Source organism: Sus scrofa, chromosome 6 (genome assembly GCF_054392235.1).
Source record: "Sus scrofa isolate SSC_HxYL_T2T_F1_AM1 chromosome 6, Sscrofa_HxYL_maternal_Yorkshire_Landrace_v2.0, whole genome shotgun sequence".
NCBI classification, from domain to species: Eukaryota; Metazoa; Chordata; class Mammalia; order Artiodactyla; family Suidae; genus Sus; species Sus scrofa.
This window is the reverse complement of record NC_139388.1, coordinates 116832770-116857314: the sequence shown is the minus strand read 5'-3', so window position 1 is coordinate 116857314 and position 24545 is coordinate 116832770. Positions and strand designations below refer to the sequence as shown.

At 38.1% G+C, this 24545-nt stretch overlaps 1 long non-coding RNA gene across 1 annotated transcript in view; it reads right to left on the bottom strand.

Annotated features, from left to right (window-relative positions):
* The window catches only part of LOC146402783 (uncharacterized), a 72077-nt gene that overhangs the window by 7520 nt on the left and 40012 nt on the right, over positions 1-24545 (bottom strand). Inside the window, exons 4-5 of the long non-coding RNA XR_014805143.1 lie at positions 18484-18559; positions 15844-15949 (exon numbers count right to left, since the gene is read on the bottom strand). This is a non-coding gene — a long non-coding RNA (uncharacterized LOC146402783). The remainder of the gene's footprint in view (positions 1-15843; positions 15950-18483; positions 18560-24545) is intronic.

Here is a 24545-nt window from a genome sequence, read left to right as displayed (position 1 = left end):
AGCTATAGAATGTTGGGCAAGTATTTTGATTCCCATACATCTACATGCCAAAGTTGAAAAATAAGGGACCTATTTTTCCTTCAGAATTGTTTCATGCCTGTATCAAAATACCAAGTTACCATGGTGATAGCTACTCTTGTAAATAGGGCAACTCTAACCCCCACCCCCCACCCCACAGAAGCAAATGTAACACAAAAGGGAGGAAAAATAAGCTCTGAAATAGAGAACAAACAGCCTGGGGAAAATCCCCACAGTGAAAGAGATAAAGGCTGTTCCAGATAAAAGTCTTAGAAGGTAACAGCCTGAGCCAAGCCCAAAGGGGTGGGACCTTGAATACGTGTAGCAAGGGGATCGTACAGTAATGACACATGGAGGTTGGGTTTGCCGAGCACGGTAAAAATAAAGTGTTAATAATAACAACCATAACTAACATTCAGTGAAAGCCTATCCTGGACCAAGCACTGTGCTCCATGCTTTAGTGCACAAACTCATTCAATCCTCATAACACTTCTGTGAGGTAGATCAAAAGGCTATTTAAGGACTTAGGCTGGGATTCAAGCTTATGCACTTAACCTCAAAAGCAATGAGGAAGAGATATGAAAATCTAAAGGAGGGACACTGGCTTTATCTTTTAGAAAAGTATGCAGGAGAGAGGAAGTAGCAGAGAAGTCAGGATATGAGACTAGAGTGATCAATAGCCTGGGGTACCTTGGGGGCCCAGGGATGACAGTGGTTGGGGTGGGAGGCTGAGGGAGGGGGGGAAGTTGCAGTCGAAACAGGAGAGTAAAACTTTCTATCAACTGATTCTGGATAGAAACCGGGATCAAGTGCTATGAATGAAATATTAATTCATCTATTCCAACTCTGAAATGGTCTTAATTTTTGGCCTCCCTTAGTTTTGGCTGTGGGCTCTGTGAAGAAAGAAAAGGTAGCTTCCATCTTCTATGCTCTGCACAGTCTAGAAGAGATGGGAACTCTGGGCAGTGCTCCACGGTGGTGGCAGTGCTAAAGTGGCTTCTAGGGAGGCGCCCTAGCCTTGCAGAAACAAAACAGCTTCTCAGAGAGGCCTGAAGTTCCCCTCCAGCACCAGGACAGCAAACCCTAACCAGTTCCCAATGCTTCCAATGCTGTACTGCAAGGACTTATGAAGTACTGTTTGTTTAAATGTCAATATCATAACTAATGCAACAAAAATGAATATTGTTCTGCAAAATAGATCCGTTGGAAGTTCATATGCTCATTTTAATGAAGGTGCCATTTGTGCAAAATCCATTGGAAATGTCTGGTGGAACAGTCACCATCATTTGTCATCATGCCTCATTTTCCTCCCAGACTCCTACTAACCACATTCATCACATATTTTATTCACGATACTGAACCCCACGTAACTTTCTTTTCAAAAATCAAATCCATTGTCAAAGGATTAAGCTTCTCTACTGAAGATTTTCCTGAAAGAGATGTGAACTCTGACAGCAATCCCAAAAGAAGAGCTGTAAAGTATTTTGATCAAGGGTCAGCATCAATGGTAAAGGTGACCTCCAAAAGTGACTGCTTTGCTGTGGTCTGTACTCACAGACATGTAAAATTTGGTAGATTTGAAATAAATCAGCTACTTTCCTCATCAGGCACACCTATTTGATTTTGGTCAATAACTTGGAATAATGAAGTAACAAATTCAAGACTAATTGTCTGTACCTTCCTCATAAAGGATTTTTTTTTTCTTCACGTTGGCTCTATTGTAAAAACTATGGTGTAAATTTAGTTTTTTGAAACTATGGTTAAAGAAAAAAATCTTACTAAGGAAATTCAGACTTGTGTTCATTCAAACACACTTGTGGAATTAAGTACATATTTCCCTACAATTGCATGAAGTTCCCCAAAGAGAGATTTCAATCAGTGATGAAGGTAACCAATTACTTTGATCAGTGAAATCCCTAATAGAGATTTTCTAAGGACAAAGAGAGCACACGTGCTACTGTAGCTCATTGATACTCTGCTGTCCATTTTACTTACCTAGTTTTGTGCAAATTACCTAAATTGTGTGTATATTATTCAAACAAAATTGCCATCTCCTTGAGGGTAAAGCATTACCTATAATAATGCTAAACACCTGGGAAAGAGCTATATTTTACATGTAATTGTTCATAATAAGCAAAACCACAAGTCGATAACCAATGCAAGTCATAAAAGAGAAATGAAGTGTGTTCTTTTCCATTATTACTTTTCCCCTGATTTAAAAAAATATATATAACACATTTTTGGCTTTTCGACAGTTCTTTGCTATTTGATATAAAGAAATTTGACTGATAATAAGACTTACCCCTGGCAAATTTAGCTGGATCAATATTTGCATGATTTAATTTTATCTTAATTGGGTATCTTGAGACTCACTGCAGGGGGATTTTTCTCAGTATGTGCCAATAAGTAGTCTCTTCCATTTTCTCGTCTTAAAATTGTATCCGAAGGCAAATATTCCAACTGTTCCCCTTTCTCCACTGATACCATGCTCAGAACTAAACTGCATTATTGCCAAGATTTTACTATATTCAAATGCAAGCCAGCTCACATTAGGGACCCACAGATGGAGGAGTAAGCAAACCTAACACTTTAAATGGTAACAATGAAAGGCCTTTTTAGGAGTGTTCTGATTTAATGCAATGCAACTTCGAGTCACTACAAAAAGCCTATTTCTAATGTAAACTCTGTTTCTGCTAGATTCTCACATATTTGCATTTATTAAATATATTTCGGTAATTCAAAAGAACTATTATATATATAGAAAGTATAATCATGTTACAATGAACACTCATATATTCATGCCCATTCAAAGAACAATAATACTAAAATTATCATCGAAGTCCCCTGAGCGCCCCTTCTCAATCCATTTTCTCTTTGATACCCTCTGATGCTACCACTGGTCTATATTTTACATTTATCATTCCCTCATGATTTTTAACAGTGTTTCTCAAAATGATGTGACCCTAAATATATAGGAATATAAACTCACTGAAAAGAACAAAAATACTACAGAGTTCCAATGCAGTATAATCTTCATGCAGCTTCCCCTAGAGTTACCATCTTGCATAGCTGAATGACCAAACCTAGGAAGCTAACACTGGAAAAATACTACTAACTACAAACCTTTTCAAATCTCGTCATTTTTTTCAGCAATGCTCTTTTCTGTTTCAGGTTCCAATCCAGGATCTTACGTTGCATTTAGTGTTGTTTAATTTGCATATCTCACTATAATTGAATTTAAATATTTTCCCATATGTTTCATCGCTATTTTTATTCAAATTGTTTATGTCTTTTTCAGAATTTTCCATGAGGATTTGATTCTTTGTCTCTCAATTTTCAAGTTCTTTATAAATTAGGAATTTAGTCCTTTGCCTGTCATGTATGTTGCAAATATTTTCTCCTAGTTGTTCAACTGTCTTTCGATTTTCTTTCGGATATTTTGTGCCACATGGCATTTCAATTTTTATATAGTCAAACTGAATCTTTTCTTTTTTTGCCTCTGTATTTTGAGTCATGGTTAGAAAGTCTTCATCTACTCCGAAGTTAAAGATTAATTTACTTATGTTTTATTCCTGTGTTTGTATGGTTTAATTTTTTGCATGTAAATACCTAAACCATTTGGAGTTTATTTTTATATATGGGGTGAGACATAGATCTACTTGTATCTTATTCCAAGTTGCTAAACAGTTATCTTGGCACCATTTATTATAAAGTCAATCTTGTCTCAGTGATTTGAAATGCCACCTTTATCACATACTGAATTTGTATATGTATTTGAATCTATTTCAGGACTATATATTTTATTCCAATGGTCTGTCTAGTCATGCAGCTGTATCATAATGGTTTAATTATAGACTCTTTAGCAAAGAACAGAGTGGTGCAGTAGAAATGTGCTGAGCCCATAATTACAGAATCTTTAAAATATGTTCCAATGTCTTATAGAGGTAGTTTTCCCTATAGTTTTTCCCTCTTAATGTTTTTCTACATGAGCCTTAGTATCATATCAACTTTAATTGTTAATTTCTTGGTTTTGTTTTGCATTAGTTCAGTTATTTATCACTTTTGTATAGTATTCCATTATAGGATATACTGCAATTTATCCATTCTACTGTTGATGGGCATTCAGATTCTTTTAACTTTATTTTATTTATTTATTTATTTTCTTTTTGCCTTTTCTTGAGCCACTCAGGTGGTATATGGAGGTTCCCAGGCTAGGGGTCTAATCAGAGCCGTAGCCACCGCCTATGCCAGAGCCACAGCAACGTGGGATCTGAGCCTCATCTGCCACCCACACCACAGCTCACGGCAATGCCAGATCCTTAACCCACTGAGCAAGGCCAGGGATCGAACCCGAAACCTCATGGTTCCTAGTCGGATTTGTTAACCACTGTGCCACAACGGGAACACCCTCTTTTAACTTTTTTATTAGCACAGTCTTTACTGTTTTGAACAATTTAGAGTATGCCTTTTATTGCACAAATGCAAGACTTTGCAGAGGATATATATATATACACACACAAGCGGAATTGTGGGGCCAGAGGATATAAAATTTTCAACCTAACTAGGTAATGCCAACTTTCTTTCCAAGGAAGCTAATTCGGTTCATGGTTCCAGTAGTCATAAGAAGAGTGCTTGTTAATTTTGAATCACATAGAATTTTCTAATTATTCTTTTCTTTTTTTCTTGTTTTTTCCTTTGTGGTAAAATATTCATAACATAAAATTTACCATCTTAAATAATTTTAAGTGGGTATTAAATGTATTCTTTTTTTTTTTTTTTTTTTTGTCTTTTTGCCATTTCTTGGGCCACTCTCGCGGCATATGGAGGTTCCCAGGCTAGGGGTCCAATCAGAGCTGTAGCTGCCGGCCTACGCCAGAGCCACAGCAATGCAGGATCCGAGCCGCATCTGCGACCTACACCACAGCTCATGGCAACGCCGGATCCTTAACTCACTGAGCAAGGGCAGGGATCGAACCCGCAACCTCATGGTTCCTAGTCGGATTCGTTAACCACTGCGCCACGACGGGAACTCCTAAATGTATTCTTAAGGAGTTCCTGTTGCAGCTCAGTGGAAATGAGTCTGACTGGTATCCATGAGGATGCAGGTTCGATCCCTGGTCTTGCTTGGTGGGTTAAGGATCCAGCATTGCTATGAACTGTGGTATAGGCTTGGATCCTGCATTGCAGTGGTGTAGGCCAGTGGCTACAGCTCCGATTTGACCCCTAGACTGGGAACCTCCATATGCCATGGGTACAGCCTGAAAAAGACAACAAACAAACAAACAAACAAACAAATAAATAAATAAATAATGTTGTGCAACCATCACCACCATCCATGTAGAGAACTCCTCATTTTGTGAAACAATCCCCACACTGATTAACAGTAACTCCCCATCCCCCGCTATCTCCAGCACCTGGCAACCACAATTATACTTTCTGTTTGTAATTCTGACTACTCTATGCATCTATCTCTCAAAAGTAAAATTATGAAGTATTTGTCATTTTGTGGCTGGTCTATTTCACATAGCCTAATGACCTCAAGTTTCATCCATGTTGTAGCATGTGCCAAAATTTCTTTCTTTTTTAAGACTGGATAATATTCTATTGTATCATATACTACATTTTGTTTATTCATTCGTCAATGGGTACTTGGGTTGTGTTCATGTTTTCGCTACTATGAAAAATGCTGCTTTGAAAATGCGTATAACTATCTTTTTGAGATCCTGCTTTCAATGCCTGTGAGTATATACCTAGAAGAGGGATTTCTGGATCCATGGTAGGTCAACTTTAATTTTTGAGAAAGTGCTACATCATTTTCCAAAGTGGCTCTACCATTTTACATTCTCACTAATAGTGCTCAAAGTTTCCAATGACTCCACATCCTCACCAACACCCCTCCCCTTTTTTGGATAACAGCCATCCTAATGGATGTGAGGTGATATCTCACTGCAGTTTTGATTTGCCTTTACCTAATTATTAGTGATGTTAAGCATCTTTTCCTGTACTCATTGGCCATTTGGATAGGAGAAGGGTTTATTCAAGTCCTTTGTTTTTGTTTTTGTTTTTTAGGACTGCACCCATGGCATTTGGAAGTTCCCAGGCTAGTAGTCCATTCAGAACTGCAGCTGCCAGCCACAGCCACAGTCACAGCCACAGCCACACTGGATCGGAGCTGTGTCTGCGACCTACACCATAGCTCACGGCAATGCTGGATCCTTAACTCACTGAGTGAGGCCAGGGGTTGAACTCGCATCCTCATGCATACTAATTGGGCTCGTAACCTGCTAAGCCATGATGGGAACTACTCCTGTGTCCGTTTTTGAATTGAACTGGGTTGTTTGTTTTTAGCCGTTTAGTTTAAGAAATTTTCCATGTATTCTGGATGTTAATCCCTTCTCAGATATAGGATTTTTATTTTCTTCTTTTTATTCTGTTGATAATGTCTTTTATTTTTGTTAAAATAAAAGCTTAAATACTTAAAAAGTTCAATTTGTCTATTTCTTCTTTTGTTGCCTGTGCCTTTGGTGTCATATCCAAGAAATCATGGCCAAATCCCACATAATGAAACTTTTGCCCTATTTTTCTTTTTGTTCTAAGAGCTTTGTAATTTTAGTTCTTACATTTAGGTCTTTGATTTATTTTGACTTAATTTTTATATATGGTGCTAGATAAGGGTCCAATTTCATCTCTCTCTAAATGCAAAGAGAGAGAGGAAAAAAAAGTAAAGCAAGAACATAACTTGCAAGAACCATGGGCGATTATAAAAGGAATATCATTTACTACACAAAATTGGAATATCATAAGGAAAGAATAGAGTGGAAGAAATATTTGAAATAATAATGGTGCCAAGAACTTCTCAAAATTAATGACAGACAGGAAATCACAGAGCACACCAAGGAGAAAAAATACCAAATAAAGCAAACGAGGCAGATTATATTACATTCAAACCACAGAAAGCCATAGATAAAGAGAAAATATTGTGGTGATGGTTATACAATTCTATCAATTTACTAGATATCCTTGAATCATCCAATTAAACTGGGTAAATGCTATGATATGTAAATTATACCTCAATAAAGCCATTAGAGAAATGAGTCAGTCACTCAGTATTAAAAGCAAGTGTTGGAGTTCCTGCTGCAGCTCAGTCGTAATGAACCCAACTAGTATCCATGAGGATGCAGGTTTAATCCCTAGCCTTGCCTAGTGGGTTAAGGATTCGGCATTTCCATGAGGGTAGGAAAGGTCGCATAGGTCGCAGTCCCTGCTCAGATCCTGCATTGCTGTGGCTGTGGTGTAGACTGACAGCTACAGCTCTAATTCGACCCCTAGCCTGGGAACTTCCATATGCCAAGGGTTAGGCCCTAAAATGATAATAAATAAAAGCAAGTGTTGATGTTGAGGCGGAGAAACAACATGTATCTACATCAGGGAATCATTTCATATTTTTCTGCAGCAATCAAGATTCTGAGGAGATAAATTAAAAAGAAGCCCCATCAGAACTCTGACCTGGGTGAGGGAATGTAAAAATAAATCAGCATTTTGTCTCTTTCTATTCCACAGCCCAACTTTGAATCTGAGTCTGTTTCAACCACATGTCTTTCCCTTATTCTTTCAACCACACACATGTATATTTTCTGGTCCCAGCTTTTTAAAAAAGATGTGGGAGGGGTTACCATGGCATGGAGTCAGATGCAAAATCAGCCCTAAACCCCCAGGTACAAGAGTCCACTCCACAGATATGACTTCCATAGGATTCATCTCTCTTTAAAATATACGTGATTTTTCTGTTTCTCATCAGTGCTTCCTCCTCTCTTGCAGAGTAAAAAACACAACTTTCAGAGCAAAATAGCTTCACTGACATTTTCCCTCTGATGCAATGCTTATCTGCTTCCCTCTGAAGGCTTCTCATTGGGTTTATCTGTCTTCCGCTTTTAACAGTTTCTGATCTGATTATTGTTATTTGTACAGCCCTGAAGCCTTTTAATCTCTACAGGTGGAGATCCATTATAAGGGCTGGTTGCTAGAGAAAAACATGATTTTTAAAAAGACTTTCGTCCTTCAATGGTAATCAGCACAAAAATGCATCCTGCTTCTTCCCACATTAACCTTTGTTGCCATCAGGGATATTTTCACAGTCTTGGGTTTTCTAATCCGGTAATTAGTTAGAACAATTTTATTAGTTTAAAAAAAAAGGCAGTGAGAGGAGAAAAAAAAAAAAAAAGGCAGTGAGAGAGGACACAATCCTGATTTAGGAATGAGGAAATCCATTCCAAGTTAAGTCTCTGACTCTGTGTAACCCTGGCTGGACAGATCATGTCAGGCATTTTGGTTTGACAGCCTAAGGACCTCTGAAGCATTTGGGGGTTGACCTGGTGAGGTTCACATCCATGCAACAAAAACAAGTTCTGCAGGAAAGAGTAACTGAAACTATTTCATCGAAATTGTATACCCCATCCAGACAAAAGGGGCAAAGAGCAAAAGATTCTTAGGAAGTTGGTTTGGTAAATTTCTCCTTGGGGCACAGTGAGCCGTTATCCAAATGGCTGGTCCACAGGACCACTTGCCCTGCTTCTAATCACCTGCTCAGAATAGACCAAACTCCACTGCCACGATCATAAAGGGATGTGGATAGAAGTGGTTTTTTTCTTCCTTGTTTTAACAGAGCAGGAAGAAGAAATGGGCTGGGAAGAGTACTGGGTTCAATCAAGGAATTACACTGATCAAGAGAGAAATGCCCAGAAGAGAAAAGGAGGAAACGGAAACTTTCTCATGGATTCAACAGCACTGAATAAATGCATGTGAATAAATAAACTGTGTCCCCAGGCTGTGAGCAAACTTGTATCATTCAGTTTTATCTCCCTCTTTGGGGACACTCTTTCCTATGTCCTTTACCAATGGTGGAGATCTTAAAATCTAAGATTTCTATGACCTTAGAAATGTCCCTGAACCTATAAATGTGATGTCAAAGTATTGGACTTTCTCTAGAAAGTACATTTCTATTGCATTTTTATAAAGCAAACTGACTCATGTTCTATTCCTTCGATGGCTTTCATGGAATTTTGGAGTCAGACAATTTTGATGAAACATACTTTTTTTTTTTTTTTTTTTTTTGCTTTTTTGGGCGGCACCCATGGCATATGGAAATTCCCAGGCTAGGGGTCAAATCAGAGCTGTAGCTGCTGACCTAAACCACAGCCACAGCAATACACCATGCCTGCGACCATGGCTATTTTCTTCTACAGCTCACAACAATGCCAAATCTTTAACCCACTGGAGGAAGGCCAGAGACTGAACCTGCATCCTTATAGACACTAGTTGGGTTTATTTCCGCTGTGCCACAATGGGAAATCCTTGGTGAAACATACTTAAAAAAAAAAAAATGTAACATAGGATTTCCCATTGTAGCTCAGTGGGTTGAGAACCCAATTAGTCTCCTGAGGATGCAGGTTGGATCCCTGGCCTTGCTCAGTGGTTAAGGATCTGGTATTCCAACAAGCTCTGGCGTAGGTCTAAGATGCTGCTTGGATCCAGTGTTGCTGTGGCTGCTGTGTAGTTCAGCAGGGGAACCCTAGGCAGGGAACTCCATATGCTGCAGGTTCGGCCTTGAGAAAAAAAGAAAAAACAAGGTAACATAAGCATAAAGTAGATGCCAAAAAAAAAGTGAACACCACAACAAAAACCAAAACAAAATAGTATCTATCCAATTACAATCTCAATTAGAATTGCAGAGTAATTTTATTTGAGCCACAGTTTTTAATAATTCCAAAGAGAAATTTCTGTTACTTGGGGCCAGTCATAAAGGGACTGAGTTTTTTCACCTTGAAAGTGGGTATAATAATTCCTTTCTTGATTATTATGAATATTAAATTATGAACTATATTTAAATGTCAACGTTGGTGCCTGGCATATAAATCACAGTTTGCGCTTTTGTTTTCTGTACCTTAATTTATTATATTGCAAACTGGAATTGCTTTTAGAACCTGTTTTAAAATTTTTGTGGGCTGAGGGCATGATAAATAATGGGAAATATTGATAAAATCATCACAGGACACATTGAGAATTAATAGATTGCTTGCATACTTTGAAGTCTAGTAAAGAGTGAGCCTGGTGAAAGCTTGTGATTACTGCCACAAGGAGATGCATGACTGCAGGAAGAAACATTTGGCCAGGTCATTTGCCTGGCCCGTAGGTCAGAAAGCCACAACACACGGTGACATCAGTTTCTAGTTCTGTGTGAGTTGACCCAGCAAGCTGCGACTATTCAAGCTGACCACATTTTACAATCCTGGGGCAATTTGTTCACCAAATGGCCTCAAAGTCATAAACCCCTTCAGAGTAAGAATACACAAGTCTTTCAAAAGAGACAGAAGTACCTACCAAGGGTGATGGTGTTTGTCTCTAAACATCATTGGGAGGGCCTGTGCAACATTTCCAGATCATAAGATGGGCAAATGATGTTAGAAAATGGGGATACAGAACTGATGGTGCATGTTTAGGACAGCATCAGAGAACAGTTCTGCGTCCTTGGGTAGGTCTTTGCTTTCCTCAGGCAGCCATTGTGAGGACAGATTTCCTAATCTCCAAGTGGTTCTGAGGACCCAGGAACCAGCCTGTGGGTATGGAGCTTATCTATTACAGCTTTTTTTTCATCAAGTAGCATTTTTGCTCATCAAACACTGAGGTATATCCATGGACTCTTACGCAATGATACGGTTCTTTCGACTTTGTTGTCATTTTCTCACATGCCAAACACTGCATGGTACTAGGCTGTTCCACCTGGGTTTCTGACTGTGGACGGTGATTTTCTTCACCGTATTTCAGATCATTTCCTCAGGTGATTGGGGCTCCTGAGATTCTCTTAGGTACTCCTTGAGCTCCATGAAAAGCATCTGTTAGAAGTCTTTGTTCTTTAATTAATCAAAGATGTTCCAGGCAATCAAATATCATTTAGTATTCCTATTATGATATTGCACATATGTGCCATAAATAGGAAAATAAATCTGAGTTGCAGACCTTATTATATTCAGTTAGTGCTTTTTTGAAAAAGTAATCAGTGGCTTATATTTTCAAGATTTTTTTTCTCTTTAATTGTGGATCCTAGCCTTTATTTTTAGCATAAAGTTGTTAGCGAGGCTATTCCTTACAGAGCATGGCTATTTTCTTCTATTCAACAAATGATTCCAAGTTGCACAGTTTCTCAGTGTTAAAATTGTCAATCTATCCTATGGTGTCCAAGCCATAAAGTATTATTTGGCAGCAGAGAAGTCAAAATACACACATACCCACTCTTGGACTCAGGTCTGTGTGAGAGGCTGTCATAATTAGGAAAAGCTTGCTTGTTAAATTCATACCAAACTCCCATAAGAGGCAGTGGTCAATAACCCAGACATTTGCTTGAGTCTAACAGAGGCCAAGGAGAAAATTAATCATGTGTTCTCCCAAACAAACTGCTAGCATATTTGTTTCACAAAACCAAAGACTAAATGTCCTATTAAAGGATATGTGAAATAAATGAAGATAAGAGGATTGAAAAATATCTACTAGATCAGCCAATCTTTCCTCTCTTTACTTTAGCTTTCATTACACTGTGAGATTCTCTGTGCATCCACAGTGCCTAGTAGAGCCTGGCATATCGTCGAGGACCCATAAAAGACTGTTGAGTGAATGAGAGAGAGCACAGCTTTCATCTTAAAAAAATGTAATGTTGGGCTTTCTCCTATTGCTATTCTCAAGCATCTATCCTTAATTACCACATGGGGGTGTTGATGGATATATGTACGAGGACTTCAACTGTAATAGTTTCTTTGGTTGAAAAGTCTCTATAGATTATCTATCTAAATGTGTGGGATGCAGAAATAAATATGGCAGGATGCTCAGCCTTCAGGGAATAGGTTCATGATTTCTTTCTTTTCATATCTAGGAAGATGACAAAAGGAAATTAATTTCTTGGTTAAAAATTTTTAAATGTCACTTAGATGGGTCTAAAAGATACAGGTGTAATAAAAATATCAGTGAAAGAGTCATCATGAATTTATGAAGTTAATAAATACAATCAAATGCCAGATTCTGGTAACTCAGCGATCGCCTCTGAGTTTCAGATAGGCATTTCAGGACTCGCCAGTTTCTAGGTCCTTCTCCATTTCAGGAAACTTTTCTTTAAGGATACTAGAATATTTTCATACTTGCTCACATTTCTCCCATTTTCTAGAATAGTTTGTGGATAACAATATTTATTGTGCTAGTTTTTCTTGGATGTAGTTTCAGAGAACAGTCAAGATTGATGTATGTGGGAAGAGAATAATACCTTCCACCCTTGAAAGCATCATCAATTTCCAGGCTAACTTTAGCGGTGGAGGATTGTGCTATGGACAGAAGACTCTTAGTTGCTGGGACACACTCCATCCTGACCCTTTGTGTCCTACATTCCTTTGATGGTCTCTTCTATAGGTGGGGGTAAAAAAGATTTCTGCTTTTTGTCTTTTTGCTGAGTGAGAAAAGAACTCCATATTATTATAGCTCCAAGTTTGGCAGCATAAAACCTAGCCTAACAATGTCTGTAACTTGTGATACTGGAAGGTTCTGCATATCAAAAATACCAGATCAGGGAGTTCCCATTTTGGTGCAGCGGAAATCAATCTGACTAGTATGCATGAGGATATGGGTTCGATCCCTGGCCTCATTCAGTGGGTTAAGGATCTGTCATTACCATGAGCTGTGGTGTAGGTTGCATACATGGCTTAGATCCTGCATTGCTGTGGCTGTGGCGTAGGCCTGCTCCTATCCTGGAAGCTTTCATATGCCGAAGGTGTGGCCCTAATAGGCAAAAAACAAAAGAACAAACAAAAACCAAACCAAACCAAAAAACGGGATCGATTTTTTTCAACTTACCCCCATACAGGAAGTTAGAGAATTGGAATGGGAGCATTGAAACAGGAGTCTAGGTATTTATATGCTGTAAAAACTCCCTAGGTGATTCTTTTTTGTTTGTTTGTTTTTGTTTTTGTCTTTTGTCTTTTTAGGGCCGCACCCGTAGCATATGGAGGTTTCCAGGCTAGGGGTTGAATAGGAGCTGTTGCTGCTGGCCTATGCCAGAGCCATAGCAATGCCAGATCCAAGCCATGTCTGTGACCTACACCACAGCTCATGGCAACATCAGATCTTTAACCCACTGAATAAGGCCAGGGATCGAACCCACAACCTCATGGTTCCTAGTTGGATTTGTTTCCGCTGTGCCATGATGGGAACTCCCCCAGGTGATTCTTATTTGACTGAATTTCTAAGCCCCAAGAACCACTCTCTAGATGCAATAAGGCCTCAAGATCAAAATGAAAAGAGTGCATTAAAGAAATCATATTTAGAATCAACTTATGATCTACAATATTGTTTGTAGTCCAACTTAACAAATTTATAACAGAATCACACACCCACCTGAGCTGATCTAATTGCTTGTTCTGCTGTCCACAGTTCCATGGCACATCATGTACCAAGGCCAAGGCCTGAGTAGCAGTAGTAGATCTCAGTGAAAATCTAATTTGAGGGACAGTGGTAGCGATGCTGAGGCCAAGGCAAACCAACCCTCTATTTTTCATTCTCTAATAATTTTCTCAGAAAACCACCTTTAGGTATATAATTTATCTTGCTTAGTTTAGGCTCAAAAGTGAATTTGATAAAGGCTTCAGTGAAATTCAGTACATTTTAAAGTTATGCTGCTGTGATCAGCTGACTTTGCTTTGCTTCAAGAATATACCAGCAGGATTTGCTTTAGAATATAGCATGAGATATATATGGTTTTATTTCAGCCCCGAATGTTTGTTTTGAATATCCAACTTATGTGGACTATTACTTAGTGGTTAACGAAATTGTAATAAAAATATTTCTTGTTTACTGAGATGCTCAAAGCATGTTACAGAAATGACCTAATGAATTTTTCCCTCCACTCAGAAAAATAGATGAATAGTGGGTGTTTCTTCCTTAATTTAATCATGATGTCTTCCATACAGAAGCCATAAGAGGTTTGGTGAAAAGTACCATTCGACCATTGCAAAGCCCAACAGTTTAGCCCGAAAGTTTTACAAATAGAAAAGAAGACAGACCTTGAAACTACATTTTTGTCACTGAAGCATAACTGGGGTTTTACTGTTGGATAGTTTGAGCTACTCAGAGTAAAGACATCTTTATATTCAAATACCTGTTATACCATCAGATACTTGATAAAACCACACACAAATAAAAATCAATCAAACAACCCTTGGCTTGATATTATCAAGTCTGTTTCAAACAGGAAGGCCTAAATATTCTTTGCCATTCCTAGGTGTGCCAATCAACCAAGCAGAATGCCAAGGTTAGAATTTGGGGGGAAATATTCTGGAGTGGTCATTGCTCAGCAAAGTTTTAATATGTTATGCCAATTCAGTGGTGGAACCACCTTTCAAAAAGCCTACCACTAAAAGCTAGCTAATTACATTTCTTCTGTTTATTTGATTAAAAAAATACTATGAAAAGTAAGAGGTAACATTCTCATGTTTCTGTTCATTGTTTATGTTCAGATGTCTATAAATTTGTGGTTAATGGGATGACGGAAAATGGGGCTAGCCAGGGGCAGAAAATATGCAATGACTTCTTCAAAGCAAAAGGTATTTTCTGTGACAAAGAATAAATGTAGAGTATTTCTTTTAAAAAAATTTTAAAATGTACTTATTAATTTTTTTTTCTGACTGCACCCGAGGCGTGAAGTTCCCTCCCAGCTACAGCTGTGACCTATGCCACAACCGCAGCAATGCTGGATCCTTTCACCCACTGCATCAAGCTGGGGACTGAACCTGCACTTCTGTAGCACCCAAGCCACTACAGTCAGATTCTGAACCCACTGCACCACAATGGTAACTCCCAATAAAGTAAGTCTCTGCCTCTCTTTCTCCGAGTTTACCTTGCTCTCCTCCACCACCACTCCCTCTGCCATCACTCCAATACCCAGCTCCAAGCTCCCTAGCCTTGGCATCCATGTCCCCTTCCCTTTATTCAAGAGCAGGGAAGACTCTGGCTCTAGAGTAACTCGACATACAAAGAGTAGATTAGGTTAGACTGGAGTTTTTTGTGTTTGAATATCTTGGCTTCTAACTTCATTTTGTGAAACTCTTAAAAAGTAAAATGAAATATATTTATTCCTAGTAAAACATACGTTTATTTATTTCCAGTCTAACTAATATGCTCATGAGATAAGGGTGTCGGACTGGAGGGAGGAATCTGGTGATGGTGTCTAAACAGACATTATTCCTGCCTGAAATTATCTTTCTTGCAACAAGTAAATTCTAAAAGTATAATCCTGATGAGTACATTTCTGAGAAAATCATCTGGTTAAGGGTTGCTTTAATATATATATTTTTATTTTATTGTTTGAGCCTCTAAATACTTGACTATTGTAACTTTTGCTGCTTTTCTCACTAGCGTACATCTTAAGGATCCAAAATATGAGATTTTACATTTCATGGCATCAAATACAATGTCTGAAGTTTGGGGAGCACTAAAATATGGCAATTAGGAAAAATAACTAGATCCCACCCATTGATATTCCTGGCTAAAGTGTTTGACCAGCCTAGTCTACTTATAATTAATTCAATTAATATATTTGACACCAAGAGGTGGTGAGCACAGTGCAAGGAACTGATGAAATGAGAGAAAAGTAAAAAGACATCAATCTTGCCATCTACAGTTTACATGATAAAGGGAAGAAAGAATAAAATGATAGAAAGAATAAAATATTGGGAGAGCACTGAACAAAAGCAATGATTTTTGCTTGCAAGAGCTCATGGAGAATAAATCAATTACCTCAGCTTAATTGCATAAATCTTTTGCATGGCAATTACATGCCTGGGTCTGTGTCAGGTGCTGGAGCTATCAGGGTCTATAAGCCACCGTGGAAGGCTCTCATAGTCTAACCAGGAAACAGAGAGATAAACAAATAAACAACTAAACAGGCATGAATGGAAGCACAGAGAACATGGTCCATCTTTAGAAATTACACATAGGTTTCTATGCCTGGGTTGTAAATTGAAAGAAGACATGGTTGGAAATGTCACTCTGGGCCAGATGAGAGGCAACCTTTAACATCATGCAAAGGACTTGAACATTCAAGTGGTACGTTTTATGATTGGCCATATCTAGCATTAGAGTAACTCCAAAATATTTATGCATACCCCTATCATAAGACCTATCACGAGATATTCTGTGTTTAACTCAGTTTATTTTGCTATATTCTAAATGCCTTCAAGGTAATCAAAATATGTCCATTACCATACCACATCCATAGCAGGTATAATGTAAATATTGTTTGAACTTAATTGATGATCTGAACACATAATGTTAGAACATAACGACAGCATGTTAGAATGTAAACAGTCCAGAGGAACACCCAAAAGGTTTAAATTAGGATTGGATGATGAGGGCAGGGAGATACTAACCCTATTGGTAAATCTGCTAAAGAGTTACCTCTGAAAATTGAACGATTCAAGAGGGATTTTGTGCAGCTTGTGCATTAAGATGAATAGGACATGGAGTACATTTCCACCTAACTTTTAGTCTTCACAGGAGGAAGTCCTTGCTCTCATTTCTGGTGATAGTAGAAGAAAATGTTTTTTATTTATTTATTTATTTATTTTTTAAGGAATTATAGAGGGAGTTCCCATTGTGGTTCAGTGGGTTAAGAACCCAACAGTGTTGGCAGTTGCCATAGTTTGCAGATGCGACTCAGATCTGGTGTTTCTGTGGCTGTGTCGTAGACCGGCAGCTGCAGTTCCAATTTCACCCCTAGCCTGGGAACTTCCATATGCCACAGGTGCAGCCCTAAAAAAAAAAAAAAAAAAAAAAAAAAAAAAAAAATCATAGGGAAAATGAAAATTAATACAGTTTGGAAATGTTTAGAATACTATTTTAGGAGGTACAAAAAAGACATACTCTCTAGATTAAATGCATCCTTGAGTTTATTTAGTTCTTCTAGGCCTACTAATAATCCAGAATATATCCAAACATGTCATCAGGATTAATGTCTATTGAGTACTAACTATGTTCTTGTCACTGCACAGGCAGTTTACTTACATTCTTCCCCCCTTTGGGATGGGGAGCAAGGTCCTTCTACAGAAAGCATTTCTTCTACAGAAAGCTTTCATGGGAGGAATGGCCCTGCCTCCTTCCACCTGACCTGGTGGGCATGTCACACTAGTCTCCTGCATATACCTGTCATTTCTCCCTCTGCCCTCTTCCCCATTCCTGGTCCTACTTCTCACCCTCCAAGCTCACTATGGGGGATATACTCACCTCCCAGGTGAAGGCTATGGATTCTCTCTCAATAAAGTGAATTTGAATGGGCATACCCAAGGGCCCTAGGGACTGAAGCTGAATATTCTCACTCCAGGAGTGTACAGGGTGATCTGTGGTTCCGCCCGCTGAGATCATCAAAGCTACATCAGCAGCTGGCCTCCCCAAAGCCTGACTATTGCTTTTTTTGATTCTTTGAGTCCCTGTAGGTTACAAAATCCTCTTCCCCCTTCTGGCTTAGTCAGATTTTACCCTTCTAAACAGAAGAACCATTTGGCCTATATACTTGCAGGAATAGAATGGTTAAACGAAGTCACACAACCTAAGATTTTTATGGAAAACTACATTTTTAGAGACAGTTCTATTGTTTGCTGATGCATGGGATTATTTGTTTTAATGTGGTCATCTTATTCTTTCATTCCTTTAGTTAAACCAACTCCAGTGCCAGAAATGAAAGGATTGCCTTTGGCCACCTTGATAAAACACTCTAATAGTCATTTTAAATGTATAAATTGAAACCCAGTATAAAATTCTGATTACCCTTTCTGGTGAACTCTGGAGTGGCAAGTTTATATCTAAACTGGGATTGTTTGCATTTGAGAGGATTTTGTTCCACTTCTCTGGTGTCCTCAAAACACCATTTCTTTTTTACCACTTTACATTAAAAACTCAAGGCCACTTTTTTCATTCCCCAAAGTTTTCCTGAATAATGTACTTTATTTGAAATAGGCCCTTAGCTTAGGACAAAGGTTGATATAGATACTGAAGAGTGTTGACTAATTCTTCCATTTTTGTTCTTGTGAATCAGCAAATGCATTTCTGATTATGACCCTTAAATCAAAAGTGAATGTTGGAGAAATTAAATGCCATTAATAATTCAGCAAGTAACATGCATAATTTTATCCTTCTTTACAAGATAACATGCTGACATTGCTGTATTCAGTAAAGCTGATTTAAATAGGTATGATTACAGAGGGCCTGCATTTAAGGAACTGTTAATACTTCTCTTTACCTTCAGAAAAAAATATACTGGATTATTTTTTTTCTTCTAACACAGAATGTTATTTCTGATATTGGAAGTACCCAAGGATTCTGAAAGAGATATAAATTTAACAAATGACTTTGGCATCATCTTTTTCATTGCATGCTCCTTACCCTGTTCTTAGAACACAAAGGACGTGGAGCGATAGATGTACTTTTGTGACAAATCTCTGCTGAATACCAGGAGTAGCTGAAAAGAAATTCATAGAAAATTTGCTGGATAACCATTCTAATTCCCCCTCCATTTGTCTAGAGAATTTTTGGTAAAGGGAATTGTTAACTGAATAAATAAAACATGATTACTCAATACCTCCTGCCCAATTTTTCTTTCACTGGGCTCACAATTGTTTTCATTCATTCCCCAAAGTCTCTATTATTAAAAAGATGAGTAAACTGCAGATTGAAGCTCATTAGAGGCATCTAAGCACAAAGAAAAGGAATAATTTCACATTTCTGAGAACAATTGTATTGCCTCTAGAGTGAGTGTTACTTGAACATAAATATCATTTCAATTCAATGGAAGTTAGGTACAAGCAAGTAGCATTATTGTGTTTAGAAATCTAGAGGCAAATAAAACATCATACTTAGATGCAATTCCCTCCCTTTTGATGGGATATTATCTTAGCAGTAGCTTTCATTATAACCACTCAGAAATATTTTTTTCTTTTGTGCCTTTATAAAAATAAAGGGATTATGAGATAGCTTTTAAAGGGAATTTGATTATAAATTAAAATTTGTAAAATTTGGGAAGTTCACATTATCTATGTTGCTGCGACCAGCACTGCAGGGCAACAGGGAACCTGGAGGGGGTACAGCCCGGTATAACAAAACACACAAGACTCTTTTACCGTTAGAAAGTGGGGGACCAGGAGGCACTCTGTTCTGCAGAACAAAGGTGCCTAGGGTTTAGCCCACAAGCCTTTTTTTTTTTTTTTTCAGACCACAAGACTTTTATTAGGGAAGATGATGTATGTAGTTTAAGGAATAAAATCAGGGTTGTGCTTTTGCACATGCGCCAAGTTTGCTTTTTGCAGAGTTCAGCAGTTCATTGGTCTCCAACACTATGTAATTTGCTTTGATCAAGGATACTGTCATGGAGGAGTTCCTGTTGTGGCACAGCAGGTTACAAACCTGATTAGTATCCATGAGGATTCAGGTTTGATCTCTAGCCTTGCTCAGTGAGTCAAGGATCCAGTGTTACCGTGAGCTGTGATGTAGGTTGCAGACTCGGCTTGGATCTGGCATTGCTATAGTTGTGGTATAGGCCAGCGGCTACAACTCCGATTCAACCTCTAACTTGGGAAATTCCATATGCTTCAGGTGCAGCCCTAAAAAAGCGAAAAAAAAAAAAAGATACTGTCATCAGACAATATTTTAAAAGTTATAAAGTTTTATTTTTTCTCAATAGACACAACACTTCAAAACCAAAGTAAAACTTCTCAACTATCTAATATATGGAACTACCTTATTTGAACTTTTGTTCGGGAGAAATTAATTATTTTGTGAGTGAATCTTAGATCAACTAAATTGTTTTTATGAAGTTACTTGCTGGACTTTAAGAAATTGTGTGCAGGAGTTCCTGTCGTGCTGCAGCAGAAACAAATCTGATTAGGAACCATGAGGTTGCGGGTTTGATCCCTGGCTTCGCTCAGTGGGTTAAGGATCTAGCATTGCCGTGAGCTGTGGTGTAGGTCACAGATGTGGCTCGGATCTGGTGTTGCTGTGGCTGTGGCTGTGGTGTAGGCCGGTGGCTACAGCTCAGATTCAACCCCTAGCCTGGGAACCTCCATACGCCGTGGGTGCAGCCCGAAAAAGACAAAAAGACAAAAAAAAAAAAAAAAAAAAAAAAAAATTGTGTGCATAAGAAATAGCCTACAAAGCTTAAGGATTGAGTTTATGCTTAAGAATTCTTTACAAACAGTGTATTCCCAGAGTCATCACTTCTTTTCCTAAGTGAAAAGGATATATTTCTTTAGCTAATCATCTTCTTTTTTTTTTTTTTTTTTTTTGTTTGCTTTTTAGGGCCACACCAGCAGTATATGGAGGTTCCCAAGCTAGGGGTCCAATTGAAACTACAGCTGCCTGCCTACGCCACAACCAAAGCAACACCAGATCCAAGCTGTATCTACGACCTAAACCTCAGCTCATGGCAACGCTGGATCCTTAACCACTGAGTGAGGCTGGGGATCAAACCTGCAACATCTGAATTTATTAACCGCTGACCCACGATGGCAACTCCTGGCTATTTTTTTTTTATCATTTATTTATATATATATTTTTTCTACTGTACAGCATGGTGACCTAGTTACACATACATGTATATGTTCTATTTTCACACATTACATGTTCCATCATATTTGACTAGATAGAGTCCCCAGTGCTACAGAGCAGGATCCCATTGCTAATCCATCCTGAAGGCTACATTCTGCATCTATTCACCCCAAGCTCCCAGTCCCTCCTACTCCCTCCCCCTCCCCCTTGGCAACCACAAGTCCTTTCTCCAAGTCCATGATTTTCTTTTCTGAGGAAAGGTTCCTTTGTGCCATATATTAGATTCCAGATATAAGTGATATCATACAGTATTTGTCTTTCTCTTTCTGACTGACTTCACTCAGTATGAGTCTCTAGTTCCATCCATGTTGCTGCAAATGGCATTAGTTTGTTCTTTTTTACGGCTGAGTAGTATTCCATTGTGTATATATACCACATCTTCCTAATCCAATCATCTGTCAATGGACATTTGAGTTAATTCCATGTCTTGGCTATTGTGAACAGTGCTGCAATGAACATGCGGGTGCATGTGTCTTTTTTAAGGAAATTTTGTCCAGATCTATGCCCAAGAGTGGGATTGCTGGATCATATGGTAGGTCTATGTATAGTTTTCTAAGATACCTCCATACTGTTCTCCATAGCAGTTGTACCATCTTACTTTCCCACCAACAGTGCACAAGGGTTCCCTTTTCTCCACACCCTCTCCAGCATTTGCTATTTGTGGACTTATTAATGATGGCCTTTCTGTCTGGTGTGAAGTGGTATCTCATGGTAGTTTTGATTTGCATTTCTCTAATAATCAGTGATGTTGAGCATTGTTTCAAGTGCTTGTTGGCAATCTGTATATCTTCCTTGGAGAAATGTTTATTCAGGTCCTTTGCCCATCTTTCAATTGGGCTAATTATTTTTAATGACAATAATACAGTGTTGGGTTTGATAAATGTTCACATTTACTTCTTTGGACTAAATACAAAGCGTGTGAGAGTTAAGTGGGAATGCAGGGAATTTTAGCCTGGGGGTGGTTAATAATGAAACACCTACTGGTTGTTCAGCACCGCAGTTCACCAAGGACCTCTGTGGTGATCTCCTTCCTTATATCATTTAATTGTTTCAACGACTTGATGAGGAATATGAATTTATGAGCAAAACATAAAGCAACTAATAAAGCTGTTTGGTTTACAAGTGGCAGAGCTGTATTTTAATCTGACTCTAGAACATGTTCTCTTAACTGCTTAACTCTCTTAACTGTTCTCTTAACTCTTAATTAATAGATCAATTTTACCTTTGGCAGTCTGTGCTTCATTTTCTCTGGTTTATCCTCCACCTTTGATAACTGTGTCATACTCTTCCTGTCACAGTTCCAGAGTATAATAAAAGATGGCCCATGATAGCATCAGCTAACACTTACTGAGTCTTAACGGTACTTCTAGCATTGTTCTAAATGCTTTATTATCCCTATTTTAAGTCAGAGAACAGAGCATTAATGTAATATGGCTAAGGAGGAAGACTAGAAGGAAGCTGTGAGGTACTGCCTTGTGGCCCCTCAAAATCTGTATGTTGAAATCCTAACCCCCAGGATCATGGAATGTGATTTTCCTTGAAGATAGGACTTTTAAAGGAGTGATTAAGCTAGGCTTTAATCCAATATGACTGATGTCCTTGCAGGAAGAAGAAATTTGGACTCAGACAAGAACGGAGGAAAGACCATGTGAGAACACAGGTAAGCAGGCATTATTTATAAGTCAAAGATCAAGGCCTCTGAGAAACTAACCTTGCCCACAGCTTGATCTCAGACTTCCAGCCTCCAGAATTGTGAGAAAATAAATTTCCATTGTTTAAACACCCAGTCTGAGAAACTTTTTTGATGGCAGTCCTAGTAAGCTAATACAGAAGCCTACATTAAGCATTTAGGGTCACGTGGAAAATACATTTATTCCACAACGCCTATGACTAGCATTGATTGGAGAAGATATCTAAATAGGCAGAATGGTTATTCAGGTGTATTAGGTCAACTGCATTCCAAGCTCTTGCAACTTAGGAGAAACAGAAAAATAATAAAATCTAGGACTTTTCTTTTTTGCTTTTTTAAGGTCGCACCTGTGGCAGATGGAAGTTTCCAGGCTAGGGGTTGAATCAGAGCTATTGCTGCTAGTCTACACCATAGCCATAGCAACACCAGATCCAAGCTGCGTCTGCAACCAACACCACAGCTGACTGAGCAAGGCTAGGGATCGAACTCACAACCTCATGGATCCTAGTCAGGTTCGTTAACAGCTGAGCCACGAAGGGAACTCCTAGGACATTTCTTATATCTGCTGACCGGTAAAGACTACCAAGTGTTTTGGTGCTTAGATCAAAGAAGAAAATGCCTATAAGATTAAAATCAATGAATGGGTAACAATAAGTTACTAATAAAAAGATAAAAAGCCCCATAAACATTGAATCATCAATGAGAATCAATGCCAAAAAAGGAAGAATTTAACAAACGAGAAATGCTTTATAAGAAGACATGAGATAAAAACTTTTGTTGTTATCATTTGTTTCAAGAAGGGTCACTGCTTTAATAGATTGAATTGAACTCGGAGAAAATACTCTCCCTTCCTTTGCCCTGTTCATTATTTTAATGCATGGCCACTAGCACTCCTAAGGGCTGAATTTTCAAGGGGACTTTCCAGAGTTACTTGAAAACTTTGTGTCATGGTTCTGTTTTTTTCTTTTTCCCTTTGGTAGGAAGTAAGATAATTAACTTTTATCTGCCTTTAACTTGTGCAGTTTTTAAAAGAGCAGAGAATATTTCACCTGTGACATTTTCCATTTAGCTATCATCACCTCAGAGTAGTGAATTCCAAAGAGTGTCACCAAACCCTAGGTTCCTAGGCTATTAATAGAAATTGTATCTACTTACTTAGAACTCACTTTTGAGAAATTTGGGTTGTAAAACTAACTTGCACTGCCATACCAATAAAAGTTCTTTCTTTTAAATATCTAAAATGACAAAATCAACAGTTTTAGTAACTTTCTAAAATTATTCTTAAATTCCTTTTTAGTCTATATGAAGATGAAAAGTCAACTGACTAGAAGAACCTCAGAGGTAAATCAATTAACTCAATTAAGTATAAAGTTTAAAGGATCTGAACTGACAGATTTAATTTATAGCCAGCAAATAATAAGGATGTTAATAATGATGAGCATTTGCTGAGAATTTACTAGGTTTCAGGCCATGAACTGTAACTTCTTAGAGGTTTTATGTGCTAATGTACATTGTAAAATTTCGATAGTAGAATATGAACCCTCTCAAAATTATTTTACCACGGAGACCCTTCTTTTCATGAGCACATAGTAAGAACAGTGCTTGGAAGAGAACAACTTGGGAAAAACTGTCTTAAGCTCACATTTGTCCTTATATAGTTAATATCAGCTTTAAATTGACTATCTGCTCATTAATTTTTTAATCAATTACTAATTTATGGATTCCAGGTTTGGTGTTCTACCTAGACTAGTTTATTTGATAATTTTTTTTACTTAAAAATTTAAAATTAAACTTATATATGAAAAATCTTGAAGGAAATATAAGGAGTTTTTAAAAACTGATCGCAATATGGGAGATTCCTAAACTGAAAAGTAATGGAAGAAATCACACACACACAAAAACAAACAAACAAACTAAAAAACCCACCAAAAAAACTCAACAGATTTGCCCTTGTAAAAAAAAAATAAAGCATGTGTCACTCTCAGCTGATAAACTTGCCTTGTTTTATTAAGAAAACAGAAGGTCTGAGTTCCCACTTGAGTTCCCAGGCTCAGTGGGTTAAGAACCTCACACAGTGTCCAAGAGGATGAAGGTTTGATCCTTGGCCTCACTCAGTGGGTTAAAGCTCTGGCGTTAGTAGGTCACAGATGCAGCT